Raw genomic sequence first — 12,871 nt, 5'->3', positions numbered from 1 at the left:
CCTTGACCAGCACAAAAACAGCCTGTGGCGTTCTGCATTAGCATCGAATAGCCCCCGTGAACAAATATACACAGGCAGATAGGAAAGCTAAGGCTAGCTTTTTCAAACAGAAATTTGCATCCTGTAGTACTAACTCAAAAAAGTTCTGGGACACTGTAAAGTCTATGGAGAATAAGAGCAACTCCTCCCAGCTGCCCACTGCTCTGAGGCTAGGAAACACTGTCACCACTGATAAATACACTACAATTGAGAATTACAATAAGCATTTCTCTACGGCTGGCCGTGCTTTCCACCTGGCTACCCCTACCCCGGTCAACTGCCCGGCACCCTCCACAGCATCCCGCCAAAGCCCCCACCATTTCTCCTTTACCCAAATCCAGATAGCTGATGTTCTGAAAGAGCTGCAAAATCTGGACCCCTTCAAATCAGCCGGGCTAGACAATCTGGACCATCTCTTTCTAAAATTATCTGCCGAAATTGTTGCAACTCCTATTACTAGCCTGTTCAACCTCTCTTTCGTATCGTCTGAGATTCCCAAAGATTGGAAAGCTGCCGTGGTCATCCCCCTCTTCAAAGGGGGTGACCTCTAGACCCAAACTGCTTTATCTTGGCCAGGTCGCAGTTGCAAATGAGAACTTGTTCTCAACTAGCCTACCTGGTTAAATAAAGGTGAAATAAAAAAAATATTTAAAAAATTATAAAAAACATATTTCCATGGTTCCAAAATTTTACCCAAGTGTTTTTTTTTTGGGCCCATATCATGGCAGTGTGGATCTCAAATGAGTGCAGGAAATGTAGAAATGGATGGAAATGCGGGATATTATTTTAGGTTGAAGTTGACTGGAACAGTATAAAACAATCAGAATGGAGAAAGACACATTGAAATCACTTAGAATATATATGTTGCCACCCCTAGGATCAATCACTACTCATTAAGCAAATTTAGAAATTAAATTAATCATAAACATAGAACCATGATATGATATTTTGGCTATATCACCCAGCCCTACATGTAGGTAGAGTTAAAGTGGCTATACATAGATAATAAACAGAGAGTAGCAGCAGCATAAAAGAAGGGTCTGGGTAGCCCTTTGATGAGCTGTTCAGGAGTCTTATGGTTTGGGGGTAGAAGCTGTTAAAAAGCCTTGTGTATCAAGACATGGCGCTCCGATACAGCTTTCCGTGCAGGACCAGAGAGAACAGTCTATGTCTCGGGTGGCTGGAGTCTTTGACCATTTTTAGGGCCTTCCTCTGCCACCGCCTGGTATAGAGGTCCTGGATGGCAGGAATCTTGGCCCCAGTGATGTACTGGGCCATACGCACTACCCTCTGTAATGCCTTGCAGAGGTCGGTGGTAAAGCAGTTGCCACCCCAGGCAGTGATGGAACCAGTCAAGATGCTCTCGATGGTGCAGCTGTAGAACCTTTTGAGGATCTGAGGACCCATGACAAATCTTTTCAGTCTCCTGAGGGGTAATAGGTTTTGTCGTGCCCTCTTTACGACTGTCTAAGTGTGTTTGGACCATGATAGTTTGATGGTGATGTGGACACCAAAGAACTTGAATCTTCCAACCTGCTCAACTACAGCCCCGTCGATGAGAATGGGGGCGTGCTCAGTCCTCCCTTTCCTATAGTCCACAATCATCTCCTTTGTCTTGATCACGTTGAGGGAGAGGTTGTTGTCCTGGCACTACATGGCCAGGTCTCTGACCTCCTCCCTATAGTCTGTCTCATCATTGTGGTGATTAGGCCTACCACTGTTGTGTCATCGGCAAACTTGATGGTGTTGGAGTTGTGCCTGGCCACTCAGTCATAAGTGAACAGGGAGTACAGGCGGGGACTGAGCACGCACCCCTGAGGGGCCCCTGTGTTGAGGGTCAGTGTGGAACATGTGTTTTTACCTACCCTTACAACCTGAGGGTGGCCCGTCAGGAAGTCCACCCAGGATGAGCTTTGAGGGCACTCTGGTATTAAGCGCTGAGCTGTAGTCAATGAATAGCATTCTCACATAGGTATTCCTTTGGTCCAGGTGGGAAAGGGCAGTGTTGAGTGCAATAGATATTGCATCATCTGTGGATCTGTTGGGGCGGTATGCAAATTGGAGTGAGTGTATGCTGTAGCGTCACATACAGTGCCTTGCGAAAGTATTCGGCCCCCTTGAACTTTGCGACCTTTTACCACATTTCAGGCTTCAAACATAAAAATATAAAACTGTATTTTTTTGTGAAGAATCAACAACAAGTGGGACACAATCATGAAGTGGAACAACATTTATTGGATATTTCAAACTTTTTTAACAAATCAAAAACTGAAAAATTGGGCGTGCAAAATTATTCAGCCCCCTTAAGTTAATACTTTGTAGCGCCACCTTTTGCTGCGATTACAGCTGTAAGTCGCTTGGGGTATGTCTATCAGTTTTGCACATCGAGAGATTGAATTTTTTTCCCATTCCTTCTTGCAAAACAGCTCGAGCTCAGTGAGGTTGGATGGAGAGCATTTGTGAACAGCAGTTTTCAGTTCTTTCCACAGATTCTCGATTGGATTCAGGTCTGGACTTTGACTTGGCCATTCTAACACCTGGATATGTTTATTTTTGAACCATTCCATTGTACATTTTGCTTTATGTTTTGGATCATTGTCTTGTTGGAAGACAAATCTCCGTCCCAGTCTCAGGTCTTTTGCAGACTCCATCAGGTTTTCTTCCAGAATGGTCCTGTATTTGGCTCCATCCATCTTCCCATCAATTTGAACCATCTCCCTGTCCCTGCTGAAGAAAAGCAGGCCCAAACCATGATGCTGCCACCACCATGTTTGACAGTGGGGATGGTGTGGTCAGGGTGATGAGCTGTGTTGCTTTTACGCCAAACATAACGTTTGGCATTGTTGCCAAAAAGTTCAATTTTGGTTTCATCTGACCAGAGCACCTTCTTCCACATGTTTGGTGTGTCTCCCAGGTGGCTTGTGGCAAACTTTAAACAACACTTTTAAAGGATATCTTTAAGAAATGGCTTTCTTCTTTCCACTCTTCCATAAAGGCCAGATTTGTGCAATATACGACTGATTGTTGTCCTATGGACAGAGTCTCCCACCTCAGCTGTAGATCTCTGCAGTTCATCCAGAGTGATCATGGGCCTCTTGGCTGCATCTCTGATCAGTCTTCTCCTTGTATGAGCTGAAAGTTTAGAGGGACGGCCAGGTCTTGGTAGATTTGCAGTGGTCTGATACTCCTTCCATTTCAATATTATCGCTTGCACAGTGCTCCTTGGGATATTTAAAGCTTGGGAAATCTTTTTGGATCCAAATCCAGCTTTAAACTTCTTCACAACAGTATCTCGGACCTGCCTGGTGTGTTCCTTGTTCTTTAACGGACCTCTGAGACTATCACAGTGCAGGTGCATTTATACGGAGACTTGATTACACACAGGTGGATTGTATTTATCATCATTAGTCATTTAGGTCAACATTAGATCATTCAGAGATCCTCACTGAACTTCTGGAGAGAGTTTGCTGCACTGAAAGTAAAGGGGCTGAATAATTTTGCACGCCCAATTTTTCAGTTTTTGATTTGTTAAAAAAGTTTGAAATATCCAATAAATGTCGTTCCACTTCATGATTGTGTCCCACTTGTTGTTGATTCTTCACAAAAAAAATACAGTTTTATATCTTTATGTTTGAAGCCTGAAATGTGGCAAAAGGTTGCAAAGTTCAAGGGGGCCGAATACTTTCGCAAGGCACTGTACATGTGTTTAGCAGATGTTATTGCGGGTGTAGCGAAACGCTTGGGCTTCTGTACCTGCGGGACAGGTACAGGATGGTAACAACAACTGCCCGAGTTACACCAGGAACACACAATCCCTCCATCAGTGCTCAGACTGTCCGCAATAGGCTGAGAGAGGCTGGGCTGAGGGCTTGTATGCCTGTTGTAAGGCAGGTCCTCACCAGACATCACCGGCAACAATGTTGCCTATGGGCACAAACCCACCGTCACTGGACCAGACAGGACTGGCAAAAAGTGCTCTTCACTGACGAGTCGCGGTTTTGTCTCACCAGGGGTGATGGTCGGATTCGAGTTTATCGTCAAAGGAATCAGCATTATACCGAGGCCTGTACTCTGATGCGAGATCGATTTGGAGGTAGAAGGTCTGTCATGGTCTGGGGCGGTGTGTCACAGCATCATTGCAGGCAATCTCAACGCTGTGCGTTACAGGGAAGGCATCCTTCTCCAACATGTGGTACCCTTCATGCAGGCTCATCTTGACATGACCCTCAAGCATGACAATGCCACCAGCCATACTGCTCATTCAGTGCGTGATTTCCTGCAAGACAGGAATGTCAGTGTTCTGCCATGGCCAGTGAAGACACCGGATCTCAATCTCATGTCTGGGACCTGTTGGATCGGAGTGTGAGGGCTAGGGCCATTCCCCTCAGAAATGTCCGGGAACTTGCAGGTGCCTTGGTGGAAGAGCTGGGTAACATCCCACAGCAAGAACTGGCAAATCTTGTGCAGTCCATGAGGAGGAGATGCACTGCAGTACTTAATGCAGCTGGTGGCCACACCACACCAGTTCTTGCTGTTACTTTTGATTTTTGAAACCTGCCCAACTTTGTTCAGAGACACATTATTCAATTTCTGTTAATCACATGTCTGTGGAACTTGTTCAGTTCATGTCTCAGTTGTTGAATCTTATGTTCATTTTAATATTTACACATGTTAAGTTTGCTGAAAATAAACGCAGCTGACAGTGAGAGGACGTTTCTTTTTTTGCTGAGTTCATATACATATATGTCAGAGCGGCATTGGGCTAAGATACAGTGGCAGAGAGTACAGTATATACTGTACATGTACATATACATATGAAATGTTTGATGCAATATTTACACACAATTGACCCTTACACACAATTAAAGGGACTAAGATACCATAGAATAGTATAGAGTTTATACATATGGGATGAGTAAATACAAGATACAGAGACTTTATTAAAGATGTTTCATTTCCTTAAAGTGGCCAGTGATTCCTAATCTATGTCTATAGGCAGCCGCCTCTGATGTGCTAGTGATGGCTGTTTAGCAGTCTGATGGCCTTGAGATAGAAGTGTTTTTTCAGTCTTTCGGTCCCTGCTTTGATGCACCTGTACTGACCTCGCCATCTGGATGATAGTGGGGTGAACAAGTAGTGGCTCGGGTGGTTGTTGTCCTTGATGATCTTTTTGGCCTTCCTGTGATCGGGTGCTGTAGGTGTCCTGGAGGGAAGGTAGTTTTCCCCCGGTGATGCGTTGGGCAGACCGCACCACCCTCTGGAGAGCCCTGCGGTTGCGGGTGGTGCAGTTGCCGTACCAGGCAGTGATACAGCCAGACAGGATGCTCTCAATTGTGCTTCTGTAAAAGTTTGTGAAGGTTTTAGGAGTTAAGCCAAATTTCTTTAGCCTCCTGAGATTGAAGAGGCATGTCTTCTTCACCACACTGTGTGGGTGGACCATTTAAGTTTGTCAGTGACGTGTATGCTGAGGAACTTGAAGCTTTCACCTTCTCCACCGCGGTCCCATCGATGTGGATAGGGGAGGTGCTCCTTCCGCTGTTTCCTGAAGTCCTTAGTTTTGTTGACATTGAGGGAGAGGATATTTTTCCTGGCACCACACTCCCAGAGCCGCTCTTATATGCTGACCAGACCGGACACATCGCGTGCGCGAGCGTCGCAAATTAAATTTAGAAATCCATGTTATTCAATTATTGCACCCACACTGCTCGCGAGCGTCTGCAACACCAAGGGCTAAAATAGAACTCATTCCTATTTCCGATGCAGATCGCGCTGAAAGTCCTGCCTCTCCCATCTCCTCATTGGTTTATAGAAACAGGTACCCACGTGCCATCTCCTCATTGGTTATACCCACGTGGGTGACTGAAAGACGAACTGTTTTGCTGGTAGTCGTGTTAATACAATGAAAGTTTAGATGCGATCTCCATATACAAGTTAAACGATGAAAAAGCCTGGAAGGAGGAGAGATGACTAGAAACGATTCGGTTGGCTGTTTTTGTTAGAGTAGAGGTCCTTGTGCATTTCAGGTAAAATAACAACTCAATGTTTATACCCCAGGACAAATTAGCTAGCAACAGCAAGCTAGCTAAATAGGACAAATTAACGTTAGCTAGCAATGCAAGCTAACTAGCTAAATTGCCATACATGTTTAATGATTTTCAACCTGTCCCCAAATGAATGTCATTGGTTCGGAGTTTGTTTTGATATTTTAACCTGCGTGTTGTGATCGCGTTTGGTGTGGGGGGGGCAAAATACATTTATGCACGATAGCGCACGACGGCGCACGTGCGGAGCCGGTTTGGGTTCCGGTTTGGGTTCCGTATTCCAGCGGACGCTTGGCATTGGGCATAATGATCTTAGGCTTGTGTGCAGCTGCTCGGCCACATAAACCTATTTCATGAAGCTCCCAACAGACAGTTATTGTGTTTACATTACTTCCAGAGGCAGTTTGGAACTTGGTAATGAGTGTTACAGACTATTTCTACGTGCTACGCGTTTAGCCCTCGGCGGTCCCGTTCTGTGAGCTTCTGTGGCCTACCACTTCGCGGCTGAGCCGTTGTTGCTCCTAGATGTTTCCACTTCACAATAACAGCACTTACAGTTGACCGGGGAGCTCTAGCAGGGCAGAAATTTTACGGACTGACTTGTTGGAAAGATTGCATCCTATGATGGTGCCATGTTGAAAGTCACTGAGCTCTTCAGTAAGGCCAGTCTAATGTCAATGTTTGTCTATGGAGATTGCATGGCTGTGTGCTCGTTTGTATACACCAGTCTGTATTGGATGTGACTGAAATAGCCAAATCCACAAATTTGAATCCACATACTTTTGTATACATTTTATTGTACCTTGTGAAAAGCCTGATGACCACCAACACCGGATTTGTCTCTCCCGTTGGAACAATAAACACCTGGTACAGTGATGTTATAGTACTGTTGGATTGTTTCACACTTTATTCACTAGCGGATCAAGGCAAGAGAACTTGTGAGGGGAAACGGCTCATATCCCCTCTTATCCTCTTTCGCTCGACCGAACAAAACCCACCAACCCAGTTTCCTGCTCGTAATGTAAATATAGCTCACCCCATGAAGAACACAGACTGAAAACACAATATATCCTCAAATAAAACATGAAAGAAAAAGAAACACTATTTACAGTAAGGTTTAAATCACAGTTATGATGTATAAAATATAACTTAATATAACTTGTTATATCTTAGGACTTCTTACACTTCTCTTAGAATCTTTTCTTTTTTTCATGACAGAAAAGTGAACCTTTTCAAGTAGGCCCTGTACTTCTAAACTCTGGTTCCATGTCAGATTTTAACACAGGGGAGTAGTTTGAAGCATTCCTAAACTCACAGACCTTTAATTCTAGGGTCAGATTGAAAACACTGTGGGGAGCTCTACAACATTCCTAAACTAACATCAAACTGGTCTTGAGTCAGATATTGAACAGTGGGGAAAAGCACAGATGAACACTGGGTCTTGTTCTCTGCTCTACAGAAATCTAAGACATTCCTAAACTAACATCAAACTGGTCTTGGGTCAGATATTGAACAGAGGGTAAAAGCCCTGGGAAACATTATTGAACACTGGGTCTTGTTCTCTGGTCAGGTTGAGACCACTGGGGTGTAGTTTTCTACTTTTTAGTAGGATGGTTCACTTGTGTTTTGCACACGTTCTTGACTTAAAGTTCCGCAAAGTCTCGTACACACACACACACACACACACACACACACACACACACACACACACACACACACACACACACACACCAGTCGTCAGAGTCTGTGGACAGATTTACCTGTCAATCTAGAGGGTTTTCTCCTGAGAGGTGGTGCAGACAGTCATCCTGGTCTTATTTTCTTTGTGTGGGTGTTCGTGCCAGACACAGAAGCCTCCACTCAAAGTCAATTTGCTCACTTTTCTTTCACTTTCCTTTTGTGCCTTTAATAACTCTTCTCAATTTCTATAAACCATTTAAAAACTTGTCAATGTCTATAAACCATTTAAAAACTTGTCAATGTCTCAAAGCCCTTCAAACTCTTCTCAATGTCTCAAAGCCCTTCAAACTCTTCTCAATGTCTCAAAGCCCTTCAAACTCTTCTCAATGTCTCAAAGCCCTTCAAACTCTTCTCAATGTCTCAAAGCCCTTCAAACTCTTCTCAATGTCTCAAAGCCCTTCAAACTCTTCTTAATGTCTCAAGGACACAAACAAATCTGGACTTAATGGGGCTGATTAAGGTGTCAGGACATCAAAGCCAGGATGTGGGCATGGCATGGCATGGGAAAGTGTGTGTGTGTGTGTGTGTGTGTGTCTGCCAGTGTGTAAGTGTATGTAGGTAGGTATGTATGTAGGTTCAAACCGATCTACACACTGATTAGCTACATCTACAGATCCATCTATATATAGCTGTGTCAGATTCAGAGCCGTCTGTAATTCATGTAGCTCAGATTCAGAGCCGTCTGTAATTCATGTAGCTCAGATTCAGAGCCGTCTGTAATTCATGTAGCTCAGATTCAGAGCCGTCTGTAATTAATGTAGCTCAGATTCAGAGCCGTCTGTAATTCATGCAGCTCAGATTCAGAGCCGTCTGTAATTCATGTAGCTCAGATTCAGAGCCGTCTGTAATTCATGTAGCTCAGATTCAGAGCCGTCTGTAATTCATGTAGCTCAGATTCAGAGCCGTCTGTAATTCATGTAGCTCAGATTCAGAGCCGTCTGTAATTCATGTAGCTCAGATTCAGAGCTGTCTGTAATTCATGTAGCTCAGATTCAGAGCTGTCTGTAATTCATGTAGCTCAGATTCAGAGCTGTCTGTAATTCATGTAGCTCAGATTCAGAGCTGTCTGTAATTCATGTAGCTCAGATTCAGAGCTCTGTATTTCATGTAGCTCAGATTCAGAGCTCTGTATTTCATGTAGCTCAGATTCAGAGCTGTTTGTAATTCATGTAGCTCAGATTCAGAGCCGTTTGTAATTCATGTAGCTCAGATTCAGAGCCGTCTGTAATTCATGTAGCTCAGATTCAGAGACGTCTGTATTTCATGTGGCTCAGATTCAGAGCTGTCTGTATTTCATGTGGCTCAGATTCAGAGCTGTCTGTATTTCATGTAGCTCAGATTCAGAGCTGTCTGTATTTCATGTAGCTCAGATTCAGAGCTGTTTGTAATTCATGTAGCTCAGATTCAGAGCTGTCTGTATTTCATGTGGCTCAGATTCAGAGCTGTCTGTAATTCATGTGGCTCAGATTCAGAGCTGTCTGTAATTCATGTGGCTCAGATTCAGAGCTGTCTGTAATTCATGTAGCTCAGATTCAGAGCTGTCTGTAATTCATGTAGCTCAGATTCAGAGCTGTCTGTAATTCATGTAGCTCAGATTCAGAGCTCTGTATTTCATGTAGCTCAGATTCAGAGCTCTGTATTTCATGTAGCTCAGATTCAGAGCTGTTTGTAATTCATGTAGCTCAGATTCAGAGCCGTTTGTAATTCATGTAGCTCAGATTCAGAGCCGTCTGTAATTCATGTAGCTCAGATTCAGAGACGTCTGTATTTCATGTGGCTCAGATTCAGAGCTGTCTGTAATTCATGTAGCTCAGATTCAGAGCTGTCTGTAATTCATGTAGCTCAGATTCAGAGCCGTCTGTATTTCATGTAGCTCAGATTCAGAGCCGTCTGTAATTCATGTAGCTCAGATTCAGAGCTGTCTGTAATTCATGTAGCTCAGATTCAGAGCCGTCTGTAATTCATGTAGCTCAGATTCAGAGCCGTCTGTAATTCATGTAGCTCAGATTCAGAGCTGTCTGTAATTCATGTGGCTCCGATTCAGAGCTGTCTGTAATTCATGTGGCTCAGATTCAGAGTTTTACTTCTAAATGGCACTCTATTTCCTATTTAGTGCGCTACTTTTGACCAGAGCTCCATGGGCCCTGTTCTAAAGTAGTGCACTACATGTGGAATAGGGTGCCATTTGGGAAACACACAGAGATTATGAAACTCTAGTATAAAAAAGTGGAGGGGGGAAAAAAACAGGACCATGGAAGAGTGGGCTAAGAATAGCAGCTAATTGTGTGAAACCTGCCACTGGCTCTCTCACACACACACACACACACACACACATTCCTTGGAAACGAGTCTGAACAGTAACCTAAGCTGTCCCACCACAGAAACCAAGGCAATCAGAAAAATCAAAGTGCTGTGTGTGTGTGGGGGGGGGAGCAAAAGCAAACGAAAGCAGAAGACGTGGTGGAAACAAATCGTCCGAAAAATTAGCGGTGTGTGTGTGTGTGTGTGTCTCTGCAATCTGATGTATAGGTGAATGAGAGATTTTTTGTTCACTCATCCCCTCATCTTCCCCCTTCCTTCACTCCTGGAGAGCATCTGAAGTCCATTCTCTCCCCTCTTCTTCCACCACACACAAATACAACATCTCTCTCTGATGGGCCACTCTCCTCTCTAACTGTGCCCAGACAGTTTCTTAACATGAGAAAAAAGGGAACGAAGGAGAGTGGAGGGGTTAGGTGAAGTAGGAGAGCAGAGAGGAGAGGAGAGTGGAGGGGTTAGGTGAAGTAGGAGAGCAGAGAGGAGAGGAGAGTGGAGGGGTTAGGTGAGGAAAGAGAGCAGAGAGGAGAGGAGAGTGGAGGGGTTAGGTGAGGAAAGAGAGCAGAGAGGAGAGGAGAGTGGAGGGGTTAGGTGAGGAAAGAGAGCAGAGAGGAGAGGAGAGTGGAGGGGTTAGGTGAGGAAAGAGAGCAGAGAGGAGAGGAGAGTGGAGGGGTTAGGTGAGGAAAGAGAGCAGAGAGGAGAGGAGAGTGGAGGGGTTAGGTGAGGAAAGAGAGCAGAGAGGAGAGGAGAGTGGAGGGGTTAGGTGAGGAAAGAGAGCAGAGAGGAGAGGAGAGTGGAGGGGTTAGGTGAGGAAAGAGAGCAGAGAGGATAGGAGAGTGGAGGGGTTAGGTGAGGAAAGAGAGCAGAGAGGAGAGGAGAGTGGAGGGGTTAGGTGAGGAAGGAGAGCAGAGAGGAGAATTGGTGAAAGGAGGGTGAGTGCAGAGTTGGAGAGACAGAGATAAAGAGACCGAGAGAAAGAGAGCGAGATGAAGGGTGAGGGTGAAGGAAAGAGTGGAGGAGAGGAGAAGAGAGAGGAGTGGAGAGGAGTAGAGAGGAAATGAGAGAGGAAATGAGAGAGAGAATGGTGAAGTGGAGAGGAGAGGGGTGGAGTGGAGGAGAAGAGAGAAGAGCGGGGTGGAGAGGAGAGGGGTGGAGAGGAGAGGAGAAGAGAGTGGAGAAGGGTGGAGTGAGAAAGAGGAGAGGGGTAGAGTGGAGAAGAGAGAGAGGAGAAGAGAAGAGAAGAGGGGTGGAGCGGAGCGGAGAAGAGTGGAGAGGAGAGAGAGAAAAGAGCAAGGAGAGAGGTGGAGAGGAGAAGGTGGAGAGGAGAGAGAGGAGAAGGGTGGAGTAGAGAGAGAGAGGAGAAGGGTGGAGTAGAGAGAGAGAGGAGAAGGGTGGAGTAGAGAGAGAGAGGAGAAGGGTGGAGTAGAGAGAGAGAGGAGAAGGGTGGAGTAGAGAGAGAGAGGAGAAGGGTGGAGTAGAGAGAGAGAAGAGAAGGGTGGAGTAGAGAGAGAGAGAAGAAGGGTGGAGTAGAGAGAGAGAGAAGAAGGGTGGAGTAGAGAGAGAGAGAGAGAGAGAGAGAGAGAGAGAGAGAGAGAGAGAGAGAGAGAGAGAGAGAGAGAGAGAGAGAGGAGAAGAAAGAGGAGAAGAGGGAGAGAGGAGAAGAGTGGAGAGGAGAAGATGGAGAGAGGAGAAGAGTGGAGAGGAGAAGATGGAGAGAGGAGAAGAGTGGAGAGGAGAAGAGGGAGAGAGAAGAGTGGAGAGGAGAAGAGTGGAGAGAGGAGAAGAGTGGAGAGGTGTCAAAGGAGAAGAAATGAAGTGTTTGTTCACAACCACCAGCTGATAACTTCTCTTATCTCTTGCCCAGCTAAACCACATGCCCCTAGGCCACACCGAGGGAGCTGTGTGTGTGCATGCATGAACAAGACAGGGCACGTGCCAGACAGACAGAGAAGAAGAAAGTGTGAAAGAAAAAAGGTCAAATAGGATGAATGGAGAATAAGAGAGAAAATATGGCCATGGAGAAAGAAGGCGAGAGAGCAAGAGAGTAACAGACAGACAGATGGGGAAAGATGAGTGGAGTTAGCAGGGGCTCGGCTTTGACCTGGTTCCACTCTCTCCCCCATGGTCACCCAGTCGCCTGATGACCACACACATCGCCGGCCCGCCGTGGTGCAACTGGCAGGGCACAGACGCCATCGCCCCACGACACAGAGCCGCCGCCACAATCCTCCAGACACCCCAGCGGGACACCATTTTTGCTTGACAGCCCTGACTTAACATCTTTGGAGCTGATAGTTCGCCGTAACAAAAAAAAATGACCGTTGTGTCCGTGGAAAATTTGGGAGGGAAAGTGTGAATGTCAAACAACGCTTAGACTGCCACCGTATGTAGAAAACATATATATTTAGCTTAGTTTTGTATTACTAGCAAAACATAGCGGCTGCTAAGACATTAACATAAAATCTACAGGTTTTTGAATTGTCGAGTTAAACGTTAAGTTAAATGAGGAGTGAAATGTACACAGAGTATAACAGTGTGTATCCAGACAACGGTGACTGGGGATTGGGACGCAAATCGTCAACTTGCTCTACATGTTCCGACTCCGGTTGAACCTTTAGGTCCTCGTCTTCTGACTCCCCTGTTAATTGCTTATTATTCATTTATTAAAATGACTATTTATTTCTGTTTATTTGGGACGCGATATCTTTAAGGCTTTTTTCGTTCCAGCTTTAAAA

The sequence above is a fragment of the Oncorhynchus kisutch genome, linkage group LG12 (assembly GCF_002021735.2).
Source record: "Oncorhynchus kisutch isolate 150728-3 linkage group LG12, Okis_V2, whole genome shotgun sequence".
NCBI classification, from domain to species: Eukaryota; Metazoa; Chordata; class Actinopteri; order Salmoniformes; family Salmonidae; genus Oncorhynchus; species Oncorhynchus kisutch.
The sequence above is the reverse complement of the archived record's forward strand: the minus strand, read 5'-3'. Positions refer to the sequence as shown.